Here is a 24,187-nt window from a genome sequence, read left to right on the forward strand (position 1 = left end):
TATGTAGGCTCTTTTATACTTCCTTCCCTTGCAACAACTGCTATAGAACTTTCTTACAGATTTCCAACCTACCCTTAATGCTATTGCTAATACCAGTATTTAGATCAAGTAGAAAAAGATGCCCCTGGAGTTCAACTCAAGTCACCTTCATGATATTTCTCATCTCCATGTAAATGGGAATCCTGAAATATTCTAAAAGCAGAGCCCTTTGCATATCCGTGCCATGCGTTGCAGCAGTATAGAGTCATACCTTTCTCACTCCATATATTGTTTCCTTCAGAAACCTCAAATTAATATCACCCAGTCCTGAGGCTGTCCCAAAGCAAAGCCCTGGGGAGGAAGACAGATGGGGGCAAACTCCATACAGTTTACTCTGTGGCATTTTTTTGGAACCATCCCTTCTGCTTGGAGGGGTATGAGGGTTGCACTCCATTCTGTCCATCCCACTACTTCTATTCCATTCTAGGCATGAGAGTAGGTACTCTTCCCTCCTTTCAATTCAGCATGGGGCTTCATTCAAATCTCATTGGAAGAAGCTACTGGGAGAGAGGCTGATTCAGCCCATCTCCAAGCCAGCCTCATCCACTTTGTTCAAAAATAAGCTCAATTTTTCTGGCAGCAAAAGATGGCTACTGTCCTCCTGGAGAGTGAGAGTTTGCAGTGCTGTGCTGTACCTCCAAGAAGAGTTTCTGCCACTGGAGGTCTCGAGAGATTATGGCCCTTTACATTCTTCTTAGTATAGCCTCCTGTTACTGCAATCCATAGAGGAGTGTCAAGGTGAGTAAATCCAAGTCACACCTGGTACCTCATTCCTTTTTTAATACATATTTTATCTTTGGTCCATGCATATCTGTGTCTACACCCTAGACCAAAGTCTGCTCCTCAGTTGCACCTGAGAAAGCATATTACCTTCAAAAGGCTCAAATGAACCCAAAATTCAACTTCGTGGGTTAAATTCAACACTTGGCTATGCCAGTGTAAATCTGGAGTCACTTCACTGAAGTATTTGGAATGACTCAGGATCTACACAAGCATAAATAAGAGCTGAATTTGGCCCCATTCTTCATCTGCTGCTTTTGACTTGCTCCGTTTCCAATGGCCTGAATAAAATAATAAAAAGGCAGGTTTTTGAGGCTCACAAATAGACCAATATCAAAGCATCACCTACAATTTTATTTTCAGGGCAGGGAGAGTGAGAGGTTCTGTCTACCTAGATATCCGAATCATCATTTCCAGATCTTAATTTTAATTTTTTAAAATAAAAACAACCTACCTGCCCAACTCTAACTTCCCCTTGATTCTGGGATCCAAAGCTGCCTCCTATTACGTCGTAGGAAATGCCATCTTCTGCTGGAGTAATGTCAGTGTTTCAAACACTTTAGATAATTTAAGTTACTCATTACTTGAAGTTCTAAGAAAATACTAGGCACTTGGTGTCTGATCCTACATCTTAATATGTGAATGGCAAAGTTCACAATGAGTTCAATAGTGCAGCATCATATCTTATGTACAAAGATAAGGACAGCAAGGAACTTTTCCTGAAAAGTACTCAACAGATCATGTACGTAACTAAGTACTCAACAGATCATGTACGTAACTAAGGACTTGTAGTGCAGTAGTGAATACCCTGGCGCTGCTGCGTCAATGCAGCTGTGCCGATGTAGCATGTCTGGTGAAGACGCACTACGTCCATGGGAGAGCAATCTCCCATCGACATAATTACTCTCTCAGTGAGAGGGGGAAGCTATGTCGGCGGGAAAGCGTCTCCCGCCGACGTAGCACATTGTAGACACTGCTTTAAGTCAATGTAAGTTACGTCGTTCAGTAGGGCTCAAACCCCTAAGCAACGTAACTTACATCAATTTAGGTGGTAGTGTAGACAAACCCTAAGCCATTTTTGATTTTTCCCCTAATCCTATAAAATTAAATACTCCGAATTCATAAACCTCTAATTTCAACATATGAATACCTGGGTCAAAAGATTTGAAAATAACTGCAGATTTTGGGTGCCTCCATTTTTGGCTGTCCAATGTATGAATTTTCTAATGGTGGGTACTCAGCACATTCTGAAAATCAGGCCTGTACCTGAGCTTCTCAGGCAGAGTCTCGGTTCGGCTCTATGAAGGTCTTGTTATATAAAGCCAGTTGCTTACCGAATAAAGCAGAGTTCGTGCAAGCAACCTAAGCACCGAGTGACCACTGAACATCACATGGCCCTTTTAAGGCCTTTCAGGTTGGCACCCAAGAACAGAGAAACACAAAATCACCAGGTCACTATTGAAAATCTTGGCCTGGATGTTTAAATTTAGAAACGTAACACACTAGAAACCAAACGGCATTGTTATGCATTCATCTCAGCTATTAAAAAGCTCTTCTTAATTTGACTCATCTTCAAACATATCTTTTTAACATTTTTTTAATAGTTTAAATCTAGTACCAACAGTGTGAAAAAGTACAACGTGGGTAAAAAAGCCATACAGTACTACTTCATTAGGCCAATGTTTCTGATTTTTTTTCTTCCTCCCAGACCTAACTGCATGATACATCTGGTCTAAAAACTACTGAATATAATGAGATCAATAACATACTGGTTACATAAAATGAAAACATCTACAACTCAGTTAATTTCTTATTTTCCACAGATGATTCAAACTTGTTCACAAATACATTACAACCAGCAGGAATAACAACATACTCTTCAGGGCACAACCATCTTTTTGTTCTATGGACAGCACCTAACAACGAGGTTCTGCTCCTTCACTAGGCTCTCAGGTGATGGAGTACTACAATTACTACTATGAATAATAAAATCATGCAATTATTTTCATATAATTAATTGAAGAGCAGGGCTACTGATTCAACTTTTAAATAAGAATGTGCATCTAACTTAAGAATAGCAACTAATCACAAGTACAATATGTAGCTGCTTGTATCCTTAATATTCCATCCAATTGTTTTTCAGACAAAGCCCTTCTTGATTCACCAACAAGAACTCCTATTGCATTTGCTGGGCCCTTTAGAAAAGGCGTCAGTGTGATGCAGTGGAGGGCATGGAGGTCACCATGACAGCAGAGTTTCAGACACTGTTTAGTTGTCATGGCAGCAGAACCCAAGGCTTTTTTTCAGATTAAATACTTATTTATGGGACAAAACAAATGTATGCACATCAGCTTTTGATTTAACAGGAAAAAAACAGGCTGATAATCTTTCAACTATCACACCTTTAGAACAGAAACCCTGCATATGAGATTTTCAAAAACTGTTTTAAATAATATTTCAAAGGCAAAATGATCTACTGCACTGCAGGACTTGTAATAACTGAAAGAACACACTGAAAAAAATAAACATGGGAAACAATGTTCCCTAATTTGGTAATAATCATCCATTTTATGTAAAGGTGTTTGAGTTTTGAAATTTGACAACCCCCATTAAGCTAAACAGGCTTTCAGAAAAGCTCAAAGCCTGTAAACTCAGCTTGAGTTTATTACAAGATCAGTGATGTTTTTTCAGAGTCTTTGTTGTTGTCAGCACAAACATCTCAGATAAGTGATTTCAAATCTCTCCCAGTTTTAAGGAGCCAAACTTGTAATTTTGAAAATATAGCCACCAATGTCTGAATTTAATATCAAAGGTTCAATTCTACATCAGCAAACGAACTCAAGGTTATCAGGGACTGACAATACTGCTGCATTTCATGGTAAATACAAGGATATCCAGTCAGTGGTGCTGGAACAATTTTTATAGTAGGGGTGCTGAAGGCAGAAATGATGTATTTGGGTTGTTGTTACTACTTCAAGCCAGGGGTGCAGCAGCACTCCAACACTCTGAGTTCCAGCACCTATGTACCCGGCACTGATCTTTATAGTAGGTTGTGGACTAGTATCTTTTAATAGTTTAATTTAATAGTGAATTTAAAGTTCAGCATTACTCACATGTACTACAAGAAACAAAGGACTAAATCAATAGAGAAGATCTAACTAAAATGACGATGAACTATGGCTGAATTTTAGCTGAAGGTTTTCTTTTTTTATGTATGTAATTTGAGTAGATCTACAATTTACATACTATTAATTTATGGCACATAACAAACTGTAACTGACATGAGAGAGACTCATAGATATTAAGGTCAGAAGGGACCATTATGATCATCTAGTCTTACCTCCTGCACAATACAGGCCACAGAATCTCACCCACCCACTCCTGCAATAAACCTCTCACCTCTGCCTGAGCTACTGAAGTCCTCAAATCATGGTTTAAAGACTTCAAGGTGCAGAGAATCCTCCAGCAAGTGATCCATGCCCCATGCTACAGAGGAAGGTGAAAAAGCACCAGGGCCTCTTCCAATCTGCCCTGCAGGAAAATTCCTTCCCGACCCCAAATATGGCAATCAGCTGAACCCTGAGCATGTGGGCAAGATTCACCAGTCAGATACCCAGGAAAGAATTCTCTGTAGTACCTCAGATTCCATCCCATCTAACATCCCATCACAAGCCATTGGGCCTATTTACCATGAATAGTTAAAGATCAAACATTGGCATATGTGTGAACAGACCTGTGCCTTTGCTCAGCAACCAGTGGTAAGAACTGGGCAACTGGGGGATGGGGTGGGGGGAGAAGGAGAATTGGCACAGAATTCTCCCACCAGTACTTTCTATCTCAATCTTATTGGGCCTAAGCAATGGGAATAAAATCATCCCGTCTCCAGTAAACACAAGCTAACCAAGCTACGTGAATGAATGAGCAACAGGATGGACAACAAAACTCAATTTTGACAAATGCAATGTAATGTACACAGGAAGAAATAATTTAATTTAGAACCCATCTAAGTGTGTATTTAACTGTAAATACTCATGAAAAAGACTTGGGCATCAATATAAACAGCTTAACACAGATGTCAAAAAAGCAAACCAATTGTAAGGATGTGTAGAGAATGGGACAGAAAATAATACAGAAAATGATTACAAATGCCATTATATAAATCAACAGTATGCAATCTCCTGGAATATTGTGTTCGGTACTGATCACCCTCTCTCAATTAAAAAGCAGGAGAAATGAGAGTGAATAGAAATGCATCCAAAAAAGATCAGAGACATGAAAATACTGTCATTTGAAGAGATATTTAATAGATTAGGACTGTTTCATTTAGAGAGGCGATTAATAAAAGGGGACATGATTCAGGTCTAAAAACTAAGTCAGATGCTCTTTTTGACCTCCTCTCATACAAAAATTAGGGGAATGTCCATGAAATGGAAAGGCAGCAACTTAAAACTGATAAAAGGAAATACCTTTCTGGAGGAAAAAAAAAACCCATTCAGTGCCTACTTAACTTGTGGAACTCACTGCCACAAGATATTATTTGAGGACAAAACCTTAGTAGGAATCAAACACTAGATGTTTACATGGGAAAAAACATTCACCATTATGGTAGGTAAGATAAATTGGTAAAGTGACACAAGCCCTCATACTTCAAGAATAGATAAACTACTAACTGCCTACAGTTGGGAAGAAGCTTCTATAGTGAGCTGTAGCTCACGAAAGCTTATGCTCAAATTTGTTAGTCTCTAAGGTGCCACAAGTACTCCTTTTCTTTTTGCAGACTAACACTGCTGCTACTCTGAAACCAGTTTATTCCATAGTTGTCCCTGATGGGAAATTTTGCACATTCAGTTATTCACCCTAGCTCTAAAAATAGTTATGTAATACCACTATAACTGAAGTATCCCAATGTATAAGTATCCTCTGCTGGCTTGACATTCTCTGGGGAAAAGAGCATCTTCCCTGGAAAAAGGTAAGGAACCACTCTCAGAGAAACACTGACATCACTGATGCCTACATGCCAAAAACATTGTTAAGTTTAGCTCCATTTGAAAAAGGAAATAATACTAACAAAAGAAATGTTAATTTCATGTTACTTAAAGATAAACAATGTAGGCAGGTGGAAAACATACTAGAATAACTAACAAAATGTTTCCATTAAGCAGAAGTATTTCATTAATCTATACTTCCCTGTGGCTTACTATTACTGTGCACTTTGGATTCAATATTAGTGTAAGGAAAGAATTTCTCTCCTCCTCATAATTAGAGTAGAGGGAGGGAAGAGAGTTTTAAGTTTCAAAAGTATTGAAAATCAACTTCTAAATATACTGTAACTACAGTAACTGTCACCAAGACTTTCAATGTGGGCAACATCTGAGTAAGCATCCAAGATTCCTAGGAGCTCTATTTTTACACAGGGTTGTTTATAATCTTCATCAGTCAGGGAGAGAAGAATCTTGGAGGCTTTTTTATTTTATTTTATTTTATTTTTTTGCATGACCCCAAAGATAAATAAAAATACTTTAGGTATCTAAATGTTCAGGTACATTTAAAATATTAAGGACCAAAAATCACACCTAGGATAAGCAAAAGCAAGCTTAAAGAAGTGGTACCTGCTTATTTCTTAAGGTCTGATTTTGTCCCCAAATTTCTTGAAGGTGACAAATTATTCAAGCTACCTCTGAGAACATTTTTCTCTTTCAGCACTGACTTATCTCAGGCCTTGAAAGAAATGGTTACTTTATCTTTTTAGCAAATTTGATCTACATCAAGCTGATGTAGGAAAGAATCAGTTTTCTAGAATAGAAGTCGGTCTGAAATGGAACTGCAAGTGGAAAGTTTAAGAGACTGGTCTTGAAATCTGCCATACTCCCCAGAGTGTATTAGTTAGCTCCGGGTATCCACTTTTGTTAAACCCCAGCAACTGTACAATGATCTAACTAGCCCTCTGGAAATTCCCAGACTCTGTTGATAATGGGTCCCTGTCACAGGGTAGGTACACCCCATCATGAGGTGTCTGATCAAAAGAAAGGGAAAGGCTGTACTGCAGTCGGGTTAGGTCCTATGGTGGTGGTATAAAATGTGGTAGTATGGCCTAGTGACCAGAGTCAAAAGGTCAGCCCTTCCACACAGCTGTGTGGCCCAATGGTGGGAGTCAATAGAGCAGCCCTTCCTCACAGGGCTGCATGGACCAATGACAGGAGTCAGAGTGGCCCTTCTTCATAGGGCTGCATGGCCCAATGGCAGGAGTCAGAGTGGCCCTTCTTCATAGGGCTGCATGGCCCAATGGCAGGAGTAAATAGAGCAGCCCTTCCACACTGGGCTGCATGGCCCAATGGCTGGAGTCAATAAAGCTGCCCACCTCCATGGGGCTGTGTTGGCCCATTGTCTCGCTGGGGAAGTGTGGCGCCACATAGGGGCGTGTGGCACCTGGGATACGGGACTTGGGCCCACCCTGTTCCTCTGAGTCCCAGCCTAGGGCCTTGGCAGTGGTCAGGGTGCTGAGTCAGCAGCAATCCTCCTGAAACATGGTGACCTGTTCCCTGGTTCTCCAACCAGAGCAATGTCTAAATCCCCTGCGCTGCTGCCTACCCTGTCTTCCTTGGTGGTGGTACACGGTTCCCCGGTCCCGATGGCTTGGTCCCTTCTCTGGGTTCCACAGGCAGCCTGGAATCTGTCTGGGGCTCAGCGCGCCTTGGCTCTGTGGTCAGGGCCTGCAGCCAGAAGAGAGCCTGCAGTCTGCATTCTTCCTCTTCAGCAGCCTGTCAGACTGAGCTGGGCTGCTTCCTTTTATACCTTGCCTCCAGGCTAGGCATGCCTACCAGAGGCAGAGAGGTGTTGCCTCCTCAGCCTGCAATGCACAGTTAATACTTTCTGGGCCAGTGCGGGGTAGGTACACTCTGTCACAGTCCCATGTGGAGCCTGGGAGGAGTATTGTGAAAACTCCTTAGGCTCACTGTCCGACCTCTCACTTGACAGAGGGGCATGGCATGATTGCAAGTCTATGCACCGTGCCTGGCAAAGGCTCAGTGCCGTAACCTCAGTACCAAGGGGCAGAGCGTTAGGTGCCTCCATCATGTCCAGGTTACCACCCTGATGGAATTTCACTGGTACCAGTTGCTCCAGTGTTGGTGTCAGGGGAGATGGAGACCTCGTCTGTACCAGTCTCTCTGGTACTGAGAGGGCTAATATTGCTGGCGGTACCAATGTCAACTTGCGTACCGGGAGCATTTTCCTAGGGCGTTTGCTCTTCTCTCTTGGTACCGAAGATTCAGAGCCCATGCCCAAAAGGTCTGTGGGCCTGTCAGAAGTACCGGACACCAATGGGCACCATGAGGCATGGGTGCCAAATTGGGGTCTTGGTGCCAGCGATGACAAGGATACTGAGATTGCTTTTGGCTCTCCCTGGGCTCGCTGAGGGGACTTCCTGCTCTCTTTTTTGACATGTAAGAAGGGTCCCCGGTCTGTTTCTTCAACCCACTATCCTTCGAAGTTGAAGGTTGAGGGGAAGACTTATATCCGCCAGAAAGTTGGGGTCGGAGAGCTGCCTCCACTAAGATTTTTTTTTTTTGGCGAAGCTCTCCTTGCAGGATCTCAGCCAGAGCTGTTGGCAGCCAGAACACTTCTGCTTGGTGTGGCCTTCGCCAAAGCAGTGGATGAACTGTGAGTGCAGCACTACTTGAAGCCCGGAAAGCCAGGCATACCCTTGTCCAGGAGGGTCCCCCCACACTGAGAGTTGACAAAAGAATGAAATCCCTTTTTTTTTTTTTTTTTTAAGGCAAATAGTAGAATGAAAAAAGAAACAAAAGAGGTCTTCAAAGGAAGCTAAAAGTTAGCAAATGTAAGAGAGTTAACAACCCATGAACAGACAGCTAAAGATCTGTCTCTAGCTGGGGCAACTGAGAAGGAACTGAGGATGGTTAGCCCACACGCACTGATTAGCCTCATGGCGCATGTGAGGGCCTAGTGGACACTGCTACCAAAGTTCTCCAATCAGCAGCACAGAGACACAGACACACCTACAGTGGAGCACCAACAGGGGACACTACTTGACGAAGAATTTAATATTCCTCTTCATACCATGAAATTTGAATAATCCAGTTTTTCATTAATAGATGAAAGGAGCAACTATTTAATGAGAAATTAATGCACATATAATTCTTATTAGAGACATTTAAAAGGTTTTCTTACATAGAAAATCTAATCTTTAAAATGTTCACACAAATCAATTATAGGTGGCAATAATTAATGAGAAGCCCTCTACTTGTTGTGTAAAAACATATTATCCTGTATTATATCCTGACAGATTATTGCTTAGTGAAAGCTATTAGTAAATCTCAGTAGGCATGCTCAAATTATTCACACAAGAATAATTAGGTGTGTGGATTTACAACTGAAAATGCACTTCACACTATCTGTCTCACACCATGAACAAAACTGTCAGTATAGCAAAGAGAAGTTTTTGCTTCATAATAAATCTGTGGGTTTTATTCATTACCTTAATGAACTAGAGGCAAGGGACACAAGGAAAATTTCTGACAGAAATTAGTAAACAACAAACTAAAGTCTTCTGTACACACAAGTTGCACTGCTTTCATTATACTGCTAGAGTTAAAATGGCACAACCCTCATAGCGAGGCTACAGCTACACCAATATGTTTTATTTCTATATGAGAAGGTACAGTAGAAACTGAGAGTTACGAACACCAGAGTTAAAAACTCACCAGTTAACCAATCACCTACCTCATCTGGAACCGGAAGCACTCAACCAGGCAGCAGAGACCCAAAAAAAGAAAAAAAGAAAAAAAAAAAGCAAATACTGTACAGTACTGTGTTCAAACAAACTACTAAAAAAAGGGAAAGTTTAAAAAAAAAATTGGGAAAGTAAGGAAACTGTTTCTGTGCTTGTTTCATTTAAATTAAGTTAGCTAAAAGCAGTATTTTTCTTCTGCATAGTAAAGGCTCAAAGCTGTATTAAGTCAATGTTCAGTTGTAAACTTCTGAAAGAACAACCATAACTTTTTGTTCAGAGTTATGAAAATTTCAGAGTACTGAACAACCTTGATTCCCAAGGTGTTCGTAACTGTAGCACCTTTATATCAGCATAACTGCACCCACCCAAGGGTTGTACTGGTATAACAATTTTGGCAAAAAAATCACAACCCTAACCAACATAGTTATATTGATACAACAGCTATGCATAGATCAGCCAAAGGCTCTGATCCTGAAATTTACAGTGCATTTGAGGGATTTCCTGAAGCCCCATTGACTTCACTATCCAGTAGTCCCACTGAAGTCAATGGGACCATTTAGGTGAGGCACATACGTAAGGGTCAGCAGGATCAGGGCCTACAGTCCTCTGCCTGCAGTGGGATTTATTCAGGTGAACACTTTTATACTGGAGCAGATGCAAATGACTGCACACAACTAAGGTAGGGCAGGGTTTGTCTGGCCTTACCCAGGAAGGGTAGCTCTGCTTTGTGGTGTGGGGAGGGGAGGAAGGAGGTCAGAAACTGCTGTAAAAAAGGTGCTCGGTGGTCAGCTTTGCAGCAATGACTCGCTGCTCTATGCACATTCCTGGGGCAGGGGGGGGAAGGGACGAAACCTGGGTGGGGGGAAGTCTTTGTTCCACACAGCAAGGAAGCGAGCACCTATCCTTCCTCCCCTAGTGGAGGCGAATGGCAGGCTGGGTTAGGACCTGCTGTGGGCATTACGCTAGTTGCCCTTTTTAAAGGAGAGCTGGGAAGGAATTTTTCCCGCACCACCAGAATTGGCTTTGGTGGAGTGTGGTTTTTTCGCCTTCCCCACAGCAGGTGTGAATCAGGACCTTTTCTGGTGAGAAGAAAAGGTGGTAGGCCATATGTTGCAACTTATTTTGTAAGGTTGGGCAGATGTTCAGTGCAGGTACTCCATAGGGAAGGCAGCCAGTGACCAGATAAATGGCCTGGTAAAGGACTTAAAGGAGGTACTGACTAAAGGAACAGGAGGGGACTGGGGACTCCTCTGATCGGTACAGCAGGGAGCCAACCCCCTCCCCGTTCTCATAGCCCTCCTTAACCCTCTTACAAGGGTGGTGGATGGTAAGGTCCAAGCCATGGGTCGGCTGGGGGACCTGGATGGAAACAAAGGGGGACTGGTGGAAGCCCTGGAGAATTGATTTGAATAAGCATGGATTTGCCTGCACTGTACACTTTATCTGCCGGGTAGTCCCAGACATCTATATAATAAAGTTGTGGCCTGATTAAAACCCATAAGTGGTGTCTCCTGTCCTTCTTGCAATGTACCCAGACAATTAATTTCAGACATGTGGATGTAAAGCTGTAATCTGACATGGTGGTCTGCTCAAATGGATTCCTTTGCAGGAATGAGCTTAACATGAAGTTTTTAAAGTTCCGAAACCCAGAATATTTCAGGATTACTCAGGAAGAGCAAAAGTATTTGCCTGGTTTAAAACGGAAGCAAGCAGCAATTTATTAAAAAGGAACTTGGTTTCAATGACTGCTGCTTGTAGTGATTAAAATGTTAAGCAGAACTTGCTCTGTTCTTGGAAGCTGGAAATTGTGAGTGTGTGTGAGAGAGAATAAAATTGGGAAATTCAGTATTTTTAGGGTCTAGATGTGGAGGTTATTCATACACAATGAACAGAATGAGGTCTGGCTAAACTGATCCATGTAACAATTGATCTGTATATACATAAATAACATACTCAAATAGCATTTTCACCAAGGCAAGTCCTTGGAGGAAATAAAATATGAATGATAAAATATGGACTTAGGAGTTTCATGTATTTTTTTCTTTTTGGTATCAAATTTTACTAACAAAGCAAGAATCTATTAAAATAGATTACTATAATTAGTGTTGCTCCTTTTTTCAACCAAGTGGCCAATTTATTTAAATTAATGTACAAAGAAAGTCTTGTTTCTTTGAACACAGAAGGAATCAAATAGCAGGAAACAGCTTCTTTTGCTCACAACACTAAGAGCACCTGTTAGCCTACATCCTGACCCAGAAACCTCCACCAGGTTTCTTCCAGGGTTAGTATTGTGCTTTCAGCTGCTCCTTCAGGCTGTCTCTCTTTCCCAGTTTTTCTGTTCTGCCTCCCCACTCACCCACCCACAGACACACTCCTACCCAAAACAATATTCAGCCAAAAGCTCCTGTGTGGGTTCACTCACACCTCTTGTCTTAGGTGGGGGTTTTAACCCAACCATAACAAAATTCCACCCAGCTCATAACAATAGTATTGGTTTTAATAGATCACAGTCTCATGAATATTATCACAAAAACAATGGATACATTATTTTCATAAATGTCAATGACAGAAATAACCCTAGTTCAACTGCCACCCTAAAACAAAGGTATGTTTGCAGAAAGCATTTCTAATCTTTGCCTCTCAGTGAAATGAAGCTAATGTTATGCTGATTTCTTCCTGCAAGTATTATAATGCTATGATATTAAAAATACATATCTTGTAAGCATTTGATAGATATTCATTCTTAAAAGCTTTTTTAAAGGCGATTATAAATAATTGTTTCAAGATTTAAATAAAACAAATGTTATGTTTTACAAGTTGTATATAGTCAGTACTGTACTAGAAACTAGAAAAAAAAATAGTACTTGAAATCAACTGTGAGATTGCATTTAAAATTGACAAGCTTCTTTGCATTTCGAGAAAGCAAACTTTAACTATTGTCAGACATTGTATCCTTGGAAATGCTAAACAGCCCCTTAGAGAGAACATGACTTGTTGGATAAAGTCCTGCACATCTGTGGATATCCACAAAAATGGTCTGCAGATTGCAGAGTGGATTCGGATACAAATTTTGTATCTGCACAGGGCTCTATGGATGGGACTTCAAGGAATGATATGCTATTCACTAGTCTGCAAAATATGGAAAGATGCTACCTTATGTTACCACCACTCAAGGGTCTCCTTAGCATAGAACAGAGGGATAGGTGATGTTGCGTGCCAGCTCCATCTCAGCAGTATTTGTAGAAACCAAAGTGACAGGGATCAGTTGAAAATTTTCCCAATACCTCTAACACACTTAAAGAAATTCACCTGAAGACTTCCCTCATTGGCTGGAAGACAGGCAACTATGCAAATTCTGGGTTCTGTGCCAGAGTCGGTCAAAATAACATCAAATTGTATACAGATCATTTCGTGAAAGGATTTTCATTGGATCTTTAATGACCCAAAATATTTACCTGTTGGTTCATGAAGCACCTTTATGAGGATAGTCACTGAACTCAGTACAATTCCTACTGAGATAGGTACAAGTGAAATTATGCCAAGCTGAGCTAACAGACTAAGGGTGAAATCCTGGCCCCACTGAAGTCAGTGGCTAAACAACTATTGACTTCAATGGTGACAGGGTTTTACCCCCCAAAATGCATCTCACATGCTGACCCTCTGTGGTATTCCAGGTGGAAACACACTGCTGAGGCAATGCAAGAAATCTTATACTGCTGCTGGCCATGCTATACCTATTCTGCAGATAAACACTTGCAGGACTGTCCAGCAAATAATGGAGAAGTAGGAATCTAACTCTGAAGCATCAGTTATAGCCCTGTCCTGGATATTTGGATCAACCTACTTGACAGACCAATGATCTAATTGGGTATGGCAAATCATGTTTTCCTACATAGAAGGCTTTAGTTTCCATTGCTGTGAGCCAGGTGAATTTGAGGAGCACCGCATTTCACTTGATATTAAAAACAAAAACAAACAAAACTTCACACCCAAGCTATCTAAAATTGTACATGGTATCCTTTTAATAGTTTCTTGCAGCTCAAGGACTCAAAGACGAACTATTGGTGAAAAATGGTTGATAACTATTAATATTTTGGGATTCCAACATTATTCCAATCAGTCAGTTGGTGTATTTTATTACTGTACACGCAGAACTTTTAAATTTTGGTATACCTAGTAATTACCACTATTGTATGATTATATCTATTTCCAACATGAATTGGAAACTTCTTTCAATGGCTTGTATTCATCACATATGAAATGATATGGATGAGTAAGAATATTCAATTTTCCCTTTCCGCTTTATTAAAATTTTCATAAAGCTTAATCAAAAGGAAAAGGAAAGATGGATTTTTTTTAATGTAAGCAGTAAGTACACCTTTTCTTTACCAGCCGGTTTTAAAATAATTAGTTGAGTGTTGTAAAAGACTTGTATTTCTCAATGAAGAACTGTTGGAGGGAAAATAATTTTCTATCATAGAAAGTACTTTCCCTGACAGATCTAGAAAAGCAGCTCCTTAAGTTTTGATGTTTCTGAGGGATTATTTTCCCCCTACTACTTCTACTTTAAATATGACAATTTATTTAATCAATTAAGATTTTAAACCAATAATATGGCAATATTTGTTAGGTTCTTGATCTTTTAAAATTATTGTATTGATGCTGCAACTAACCATCCATTTGTGGTATATAGCATTTACTATAATGCTCAAGTTGTTATGAAAAGAGTAAGAATAAATGTCACCTGAGTGCCCAAAGTGCAAAACAGTATCAGGAAATATGAAGGGGTATTTTCAGAAGCAAAAAAGGAACATTAGAACTACCGCTAGTCTCTTTCCTTTTTATCCTCATATCTTTTTTGTTCTTTCCCCCAAGTTCATCTCACCTTATATTTTATTCTATTTAGCACTATATTTATTTCCCTCTTCTCTTCTAGCTGTTCAATTCTATCTGTTATGGTCTACCTTTTTTGTTGCAAGAAAACACAATAGAAAACTCAAATGCTGAAACACTTGAGCTTTGTCCAAAGACTATAACACAACCAATATAAAGACTTCCATTGACCTTGATGTGCATCACATTGTCCTTTATCTGCAGTCAGCTGCAGAACTAAATGGATGGAGACTGTATCTAGTCAAAAAGAAAAGGAGTACTTGTGGCACCTTAGGCATCCGATGAAGTGAGCTGTAGCTCACGAAAGCTTATGCTCAAATAAATTTGTTAGTCTCTAAGGTGCCACAAGTACTCCTTTTCTTTCTGTGAATACAGACTAACACGGCTGCTACTCTGAAACCTGTGTCTAGTCAGTTTCCCACTGTAGGTGTAGTTAAGGTGTGAACTGTTCCTATAATCTGAGTCCTGGGTCGAATATTGGCTTGTTCCTTTACCCTTGTAAGGAATAGTGGACAAGCCCATAATTGTTGCTGCTGGTATGGACTGTCCCTGAACACACAGGCTTGTCTACACAGTTTTTTAACACCAATTTTACTAAATTGTTTTTTTATTTTCCTACTGATTTAAATTGGTGCAAAATATGTGTGTAGACAAGGCCTTAGCATGGATCACATAAGCAGGAGACACCCTAGCAGGAACTTTTTTGGAATCCTTTCTTAGGCATGACAGAAGACTAACAATCCAACAGGACTTCAGGGTAAACATTGTTTTATAGCATGTGGATAAGGCCAATCACACTGAAAGTTTGCTGATATTTAAAAAACTTTTAAAAAACCAACAACATAAAACACATCTCACTGAACCAACAATTAACTTAAGGTGATTAAAACATCTGAATCAACTATATTTACCAAAACACCATGTTCTCCTTAAGGCTTCTTAAAATACAAATGTTCTTTATTTTTAGAACTCAGGATTTCCTTTCCCTACAGAGATTATAACACAGAAAATTTATGACAATAAAAAGTGGATAGCAGATTTGGCAAGGAGCCCTATTAACAAGTCTTTAGTTCTCGCTTGTATACAACGGCCACCGTTAATGTACTACCTCACAAACATTAAAAAGTGATATACTGAAAAGACTTATCTACAGAACCCAAGGCATAATGAAAATATTTATCCTTCCTTTGTAATAATGAAAATGTTGAAAAACTTCACAGCTTTGTTATATCATGTAAGTATCTGAACCAGTATATTATTACAAAAAATTCTTTCAAATACAGCAATATCCTACTGCAGAATTCCAGCAGTTTTGAGAGCCTGGCCTAGGGATGAGGCCACTGGACTAGCTGGTAATAGGAGGAGACAGCCTCAGGGCAGGCAGTGGCACCTACAGTAAGTGCATTTAGAAAGTCCCATCTGGTTCTAGAATATTACAGGCGTAGCAATAAACACTTCAATTTAAGAATAGGGAATCATTCTGAAACTTATTATCTCTACAACCAAAAGGAATTTTTAAGTGCACCCACAATATTTGCCTGACCTCAGCGGCCAAGTGGCAGAGGGAGTAGCTGCCTCTTTCTCCTCCTTCCCTGCCAGTCATCTCTCACCTCAACAGGAAAGAAAAGTCAGTATTTAGAAGCCTGAAGCAGCACATGCTGTCCTGCCCAGCTATGATGATATTCAGGCTTGCCTGGTGCACATTGTATTAATCTCCAAGGCAGTTTTAGGCCAAGCCCATCTATCAGAGGAACAGACAAAGACTGGAAGACGAGGAAAGAACACGGGGTATTTGGAGAAGAGATGGGAAGGAGAAGCAGTAGCAGAGGAGATCTAATGAGAATACAAGGAAGCAGAACAGACAAAAAGGGGGAAGAGGCACAGAAGGAAAGAGGAGGCCCACAAAATATGACTAGAAAAGAGGCAAAGTAGAGAGAGCTACCTGAATGAGAGAAGGAAAGGAGACTGAAAAGGGTCAGAAGAGAGTATGACAAGGGTGAGAAGGATCTGAGTTGGAGGAAAGAGATCATGAAGGATCTCATGATAGGGAAGGGGGATCAATTTATTGATCTGGGCTAGGGGGCTAGATAGGGGAGTCCTGGTGGCTGAGTGAAGAAAAAGATGCTAAGCATGGGAGAAGTGACAATTCTCACATACTCTCACAACTTGTAAGATTGCCCTTGTGTTAAGATCTGGGTGACAGTTCAAGACACTGTAATGTAGATACACAGGGCAATACCAGCATTGCTCTCACTTTTACTGAAGCAAATTCTTCCAGTGAAAAGACAGTGGAAGTTGATTATGTAATGTAATGAGTAAGTCAAACAGAGAAGACCCATGATCATTTGGAGCCCTCCAAACATGAACTAAGCTACCGTACTAAATACTGTGATAGGTGACAGCATTACATGCTTTTTCCTTTTATCATTAGGACGTCTTCTATATTTCCAAATACAGGCAGCTTACATATTTATTATAAAACCCATTGCTCTTTTCCTCAATCTTTTACCAAACATCTTTATTCTACTCCCTCCCACATCTCTACTCAACCAAAATTATATATCTATACCAATAACACATAGCTGACCATAAAGCAGGGAGACTTTAACAGTCAGTATGTTTTCTCAAGTGAGCTCTCAAAAGGGAAGAAAAAAACCATTGTTACGCAGCCCAAGTGATATTCATTTAAGTCAAAAAATACAAAGGAAATATTTTACACTACTTGCCCAAGTATTGTTTTAGTACTTAATAAATCTGATTTCTTCATGTAACATCCAATCTGAAGATGAACAAGTGAGTAGTTCACCCCTGCACACTGACCTTACCTGGCTGCAAACTACTTCCTTTTTTTTCAGTTGCCATCTGTGGGATAACCAACAACTACAGAGGAGAAGTACAGCTGAGCTCCTGAACAGAAAAGTCTATTTGTGTCCATTCGTTATTGTGTCTCTTTGACAGCCTGACCTCCTTGTGACCTTCTCGTGTGCCTCACTCAGGCTCTAAGAGAACACAAGCAGTTCCTTGTGACCAACCCTAAGCTAGACAGAGTCACCTCCTCTTAACAAACTTGGTCCTTTTGTTACTATACATGGAACAGATGTGTATCTGTTTCCCTTTTAACACAATAATCACGATGCTTGCTGCTTAACATAGTGGGTGTCCATTTTCAAAAAAGGAGACAGAGCCAACTGTGGCAACTATCGAGGCATTGCCCTCCTCTCCAACACTTGGAAGATTCTTGCTAGAATCCTACTGAATTGCCTGCTCCCTCTTGCAGAGGAATTACTTCCGGAGTCCCAGTGCAGCTTCTGACCATCACGAGGCACCACCAACAAGATTTTTGTAGCCAGACAGATCTAGGAAAAATGTCAACAACAACACCAGGAGCTGTATATGGCCTTTATCCATCTGACCAAAGTCTTCAGCCCTATCAACCATGAGTCTCTGTGGAAAATCATGTCAAAGTTTGGCTGCCCAAGCAAATTTATCACCATTGTAAGACTCCTCCATGACCAGATGACTGCCTCCATCCTGTGCAGTGTCTCTACCTCTGAGCCCTTTGTCATCCGAACTGGTGTGAACAAGGTTGTGTACTGGCACCACCCTTTTCTCCATTTTCTTAGCACTATGAAACCATTAACCCAAGACCATCTACCACAGGGCATTGGCATCCAATATCAGACTGACGGCAACCTCTTCAACCTTTCTCGTCTCCATGCCAGAACTAAAGTAATATCAGCAACAGTAACCGAACTTCAGTAGGCAGATGATTGTGCTGTTGTTGCACACTCAAAGGAGGATCTACAAACAGCCCTTAATTGCTTCTCTGAAGCTTACAAAAGCCTGGTCAATCATCAGACCTAGCAAGGAAGATCTACACTGACAAAGAAGAACTCGAAAATGTAGAATACTTTGCCTATCTTGGCAGCCGTCTCTCACAGAGGGAAGACATATAGTTGTCGAGATTCAGCACAGAATCTACATTCAGCAACCATAACATCAGAACACACATTAGACTTTTAGTCTATAAAGCGGTGATAATCCCAACACTCCTCTATGGCTGTGAGACTTGGGTGACCTAGAAAAAACATCTGAAAAACCTGCAACACCAGCACGAGCACTTTCTTTGAAAGATCCTCAACATAAAGTGGGAGGATCATCGCACTAATGTCCGTGTCCTTACGGAGGGCAACATCTTCAGTGTTGAGGCCCCGGTTATCCAGCACCAGCAGAGGTGGAGCGGGCATTGTGTGTGCATGCCTGATGTATATTTACGAGAACAACTGCTGTATGCCCAACTCACGAAAGGGAAAAGGAAACGGGGAGGCCAAAAGAAATGCTTTAAAGATATCCTCAAGATTAACATCAAGAGATGTGCATCGACACCACACACTGGGAGACAGTTTCCCCGGAAAGGGATAACTGGCAAAGACTTGTCGAAGAGTGAATGTCCAGTTTTGAACAAAATCGCCTTGCCATGGTTGCAGAAAAACACCAGAAAAGACAGGAAAGACAATTGTCACACAGCAATCGTGGCACAACCCTGACTTCCAACACCACCTGCAACATCTGCCAACAAGTCTGTGCGTCAAGGATCGGACTCCTCAGGCACCAAAGGACCCATAAAAAAATAAAACCTGTGAAAGAGATCATCCTCTATCTCGAGGGATTACCAATGATGAGTGGATGTGCAGTCCCTTCACTCAAGGCTCAAGTATGCAGCCTCTTTAACACTCCCTGCTCCTGCAAGGGAAAGAAAGCAAGAGACTGGGGCTGTTGACTAAAATGGGTTCTCCTGATTGGCATGACAGAGCACTATTTCTAAGCATGATTCTTTTTAACTGATGGGAATTGGGTAGTATGGATGACAAATCTGCCACATATCAAACAATGTGATTCCAAATGCTCTCTCGAAATCACTAATTTGGCAGACAGTGGAAACTGAAGTAGGATAAGAACACTAACTTTGTGGCTCCTAACAACATATTAAGATAAACTGTGCTGGTTGATTTGAAGAAGTCTGAAGGGAATTAAACCCAAATAAATTTGTAGTCTTGCCCTATTTCATGCAAATTATAAAGAAAAAGAGAGATTGCTTTCCTCCTCAACAAGGACACATTTAACAAAATTAATGTCTCTTTCTGAGCCACTACATACCTCTCAATATTTTAGGTGGCTAAAGTGCAACAGCTCCTGCTCCTGGTGTGGGGAAGGCCCGGGGGGAGATGTTACAGAGCAGGCCTGCCTCTCCACTCACCCCACAGCGGTGCCTTCTGCAGCTCTCGTCCTGTGGGGTTGGCTGGGCTTGTTCACCATCCCCACCCCCGCACAAAGGGTTGCAGCACTGTTCAGGTTTGGGCTGGCCCCCCTGAGCAGCGCTGTGACCATGTCCACTAGAGGCCAGACTGCAACACGCAGAGTGGGGAGCCAAGTCCAGCCAGTTCTGCGGGACTGGAGCCACTTCAACTGGGCCAGGAAATTTAGGGGGTCAAAGCGGGCAGTTACACAAAACCCGGGACTCTTGGGAAGTATGCCACTATCTGAAACCAACACTCAATGTATGAAGTTCTGACTACAGTAGAACCCCAGAGTTATGAACACCTCAGGAATAGAGGTTTATTGTAACGCTAAAATGTTCATAACTCTGAACAAAATATTATGGTTGTTCTTTCAAAAGTTTACAGCTGAACATTGACTTAATACAACTTTGAAGTTTTACTATGCAGAAGAAACATACTGCTTTAAACCATATTAGTTTAAATGAAACAAGCACAGAAACAGTTTCCTTACCCTGTCACACCTTTTTTTTTTTTTTTTTTTTTAAACTTTCCCCTTCATTTTTTTAGTAGTTTACCTGTAACATAGTACTGTACTGTATTTTCTTTTTTCGGGGGGGACTCTGCTGCTGCCTGATTGTGTACTTCCAGTTCCAAATGAGGTCTGTGGTTGACTGGTCAGTTCATAAGTCTGGTGTTCATAATGCTGAGGTTCTACTGTACTTAAACTAAAAGTTGGGGGGCTGGGGAGGATTGTAGGCTTGTTTTTAAATTGTAAGCCATTCTTTTGTTAGGGAGTATCAATAAATTGCACCAACTGAACAAAAAACAACAGATGAGTGCATTTGTGATTAAGGAAACAAACAAACCAAAAAATACCCCAATAAATTCCTGCAAATACAAATTTACAAGTGTCTACATGAAATGAGACAACTGATACCTCCTAGAAATCTTTGGAAAACATTCAGTTTTGTAAGCATTATTCCAGTTGCACAAAGAAGTATCTTTAATGATTATGCCTTTATTTGCACCAGCTATTTGTTCCCTATCAGACATCCTAACTAAGACTCAATCCTGCAATCTTATCTGTGTGGACAAACCACATCTACTCTGACTTCAGTGGGACTCCATTTGGATCAGACTGCTGAATTAGTGCCTTGGTTCATACGTGAAACCAGAGTGGAGCTTCAATCTTTTTTCCTCCTGCTTTAGAATGAAGCTCAGGCAGGACACAAAAACAACTGCTGGCTCTCTTTTTCATTGTAGTTCTATTACCCAGCTTTCTAAAATGCCAGTGAAGTGGAAGATAAGCAGCACGATTCCACTCTGATTTCACTCTTCTCCTCGAATGATTATTTCACCTTGCCCTGCCTAATGTACATAGTCAAAGCTAGAACTGAGTTCAAAAATGGAGGAGGAAAATTCCTGTATGTCAAACTTTAGAAGGATCTTGGTAACTCGCTGCTCCCATCAGCTTCTGCCAGAGCAGGGGGCACAGAAGATCAGAGAGAAAGGAATGGCCCAGCATTCCAGGGCAGTCACACCCCATGAGCAGGATTGTTGGGGGTGGGTTGGAAGGGAAAAACAGCTTTGATCAGAGGGTGGTAAGAAAGGATGATAGGCAGTCACCATAATCTTTAATGAATAATATTTTACTCTTTTATAGGACCTTCAATTGAAAATTTATAAAATAAGTATCGTAACACCCCTGTAAACTGAAAAAATTAAAATGCCTAGAAAGTTATTTTTTTCTCAACTCCTTCCTTTCCCTTTCTTCTTCTCTTTCATAGCCCCCTTTTAATTTTAAATGTGCTGCAGTATCAGTCACATCAGGATTTAAGCAACCTTCTAATTTTTCCACCAGGAAACTCAACATTAAGTATTGAATTTCAGGTTGATTTGACTCCAATCGGAATATCTGTTCTTTGAACTAACCCCAAAGGTTTAGTTTTGAATCAGTGAAAAAGCATTAAATTGTGTTTCCCTAAAGGCAAGGCACTAATGGGAGCAGTGTTCCAGCTCCCATTCTCTCCTATGAGCTGCAGGACTACATTTCCCATAAATCAGTGCACTCATTTTTGTGTGAGAAAGCTGCAGGGTGCATAATGTAAGCTACATGACTGGCTATGTGATGGAGCTGTAGTCCAGCCATGGAGCTGGCCCATATGAGAGACTGGGGGCCTGAACTACAACTGCCTCAGGCAATGTGACATAGGGAAATACAGTTTTTGAAATTACTCCAAAGGAAGTAAAAAGAAAAGGAGGACTTGTGGCACCTTAGAGACTAACAAATTTATTTGAGCATAAGCTTTCGTGAGCTACAGCTCACTTCATCTGACGCATTCAGTGGAAAATACAATGGGGAGATTTATATACACAGAGAACATGAAACAATGGGTGTTACCATACACACTGTAAGGAGAGTGATCACTTAATATGAGCTATTACCTGCAGGAGAGCCGGGGGGGGGGGGGACCTTTTGTCATGATAATCAAGGTGGGCCATTTCCAGCAGTTAACAAGAACGTCTGAGGAACAGTGGGCGGGGGGGAACGGGACACAAACATGGGGAAATAGTTTTACTTTGTGTAATGACCCATCCACTCCCAGTCTTTATCCAAGCCTAAGTTAATTGTATCCAGTTTGCAAATTAATTCCAATTTAGCAGTCTCTCTTTGGAGTCTGTTTTTGAGGTTTTCTTGTCGAAGAATTGCCACTTTTAGGTGTGTAATCGAGTGACCAAAGAGATTGAAGTGTTCTCCGACTGATTTTTGAATGTTATAATTCTTGACATCTGATTTGTGTCCATTTACTCTTTTACGTAGAGACTGTCCAGTTTGGCCAATGTACATGGCAGAGGGGCATTGCTGGCACATGATGGCATATATCACATTGGTAGATGTGCAGGTGAAGGAGCCTCTGATAGTGTGGTTGATGTGAATAGGCCCTATGATGGTGTCCCCTGAATAGATATGTGGACACAGTTGGCAACAGGCTTTGATGCAAGGCTAGGTTCCTGGGTTAGTGGTTCTGTTGTGTGGTATGTGGTTGCTGCTGAGTATTTGCTTCAGTATTCACCATCATAGGGCCTAATCACATCAGAGGAAAAAGTACGATGATATGAATATATCATATGATGAAACGCTTTCCATTCCAACAATGACTCAGGAGTATGTTAAACAGAAGCTACTAAAGTTAGACATTTTAAGATGAGTATGGCCAAATAACTAGCATTCTAGAGTTTTAAAATTTCTGGCATAGGAACTTGATGAACTGGGATGTTCCAGAAAACTGAAAGAAAGCTAATGTTATCCTAATATTTAAAAAGAGTTATAGGCCTGTCAGCCTGAAATCGATCCAGGCAAAATAATGGAACAGCTGATATGGGATTCAATTAAAAAATAATTAAAGGGAGGTAATATAATTAATGCCAATCAATGTGGGTTCATGGAAAATAGATCCTGCCAAACTAATGATATCTTCTTTTGATGAGATTACAAATTGGTTGATAAAGGTATAGCATTCATATAATATATATAGACTTCTGTAAGATGTTTGATTTAGTATTGCAAGACATTTTGATTAAAAAATTAGACCAGTATAAAATTAACTTAGTTGCTTGCAGTGTTGTAGCCATGTTGGTCCCAGAATATTAGAGAGACAAGATGAGTGAGGTAATATCTTTTATTGGACCAACTTCTGTTGGTGAGAGACACATGCTTTCAAGCTACAGAAAGCTCTTCTTCAGGTCTATATTGTCTCCATAAAATTAACATGGCACACATTAAATTGATTAAAAGCTGGCTAACTGATAGGTCTCAAAATGTAACTGTAAAGAGGGAATCCTCATCTAATCAGTGGGTTTTTAGTGGGACCCACAGCAATTGGTGCTTGGCCCTATGCTATTTAACATTTTTATCAACGACGTAGAGGAAAACATAAAATCATCATCGATAAAGTGTGAAGAGGTTACAAAGATTGGAGGACTGATAATTAATGAAAAGGACAGGTTATTAAAACAGAAAGATTTGGATCACTTGGCAAACTGGGCACAAACAAACAATATGCAACTCAATACAGCCAAATGTAAGGTCATGAACCTAGGATCAAAGTATGCAGGCCATACTTACATAATGGGGGGACTTGATCCTGGGAATCTGTGGCTCCAAAAAAGACTTGGAGATTGTGGTAGACAATCAGCTGAACATAAGTTTCCAGGGCGATGCTGTGGCTAAAAGGGCTAATGTGATTTGTGGATGTATAAACAGGGGAATATCAAGTATGAATAGAGATGTTATAGCATCTCTGTATTTGGCATAGTTGAGACTACTACTGGAAAACTGTGTCCAGTTCTGGCGGCCACAATTAAAATACACCGTTGATAAATGGGATGGGGTTCAGAGAAGAACCACGAGAATGATTAAAGAATTTGAAGACATGACCTACAGTGA

At 40.7% G+C, this 24,187-nt stretch overlaps 1 protein-coding gene across 2 annotated transcripts in view; it reads right to left on the reverse strand.

The window, feature by feature from the left end:
- Nucleotides 1-24,187, reverse strand: part of PRKD1 (protein kinase D1) — a 299,918-nt gene that overhangs the window by 142,989 nt on the left and 132,742 nt on the right. The window lies entirely within an intron of this gene.

Source organism: Eretmochelys imbricata, chromosome 6, assembly GCF_965152235.1.
Source record: "Eretmochelys imbricata isolate rEreImb1 chromosome 6, rEreImb1.hap1, whole genome shotgun sequence".
NCBI lineage: Eukaryota > Metazoa > Chordata > Testudines > Cheloniidae > Eretmochelys > Eretmochelys imbricata.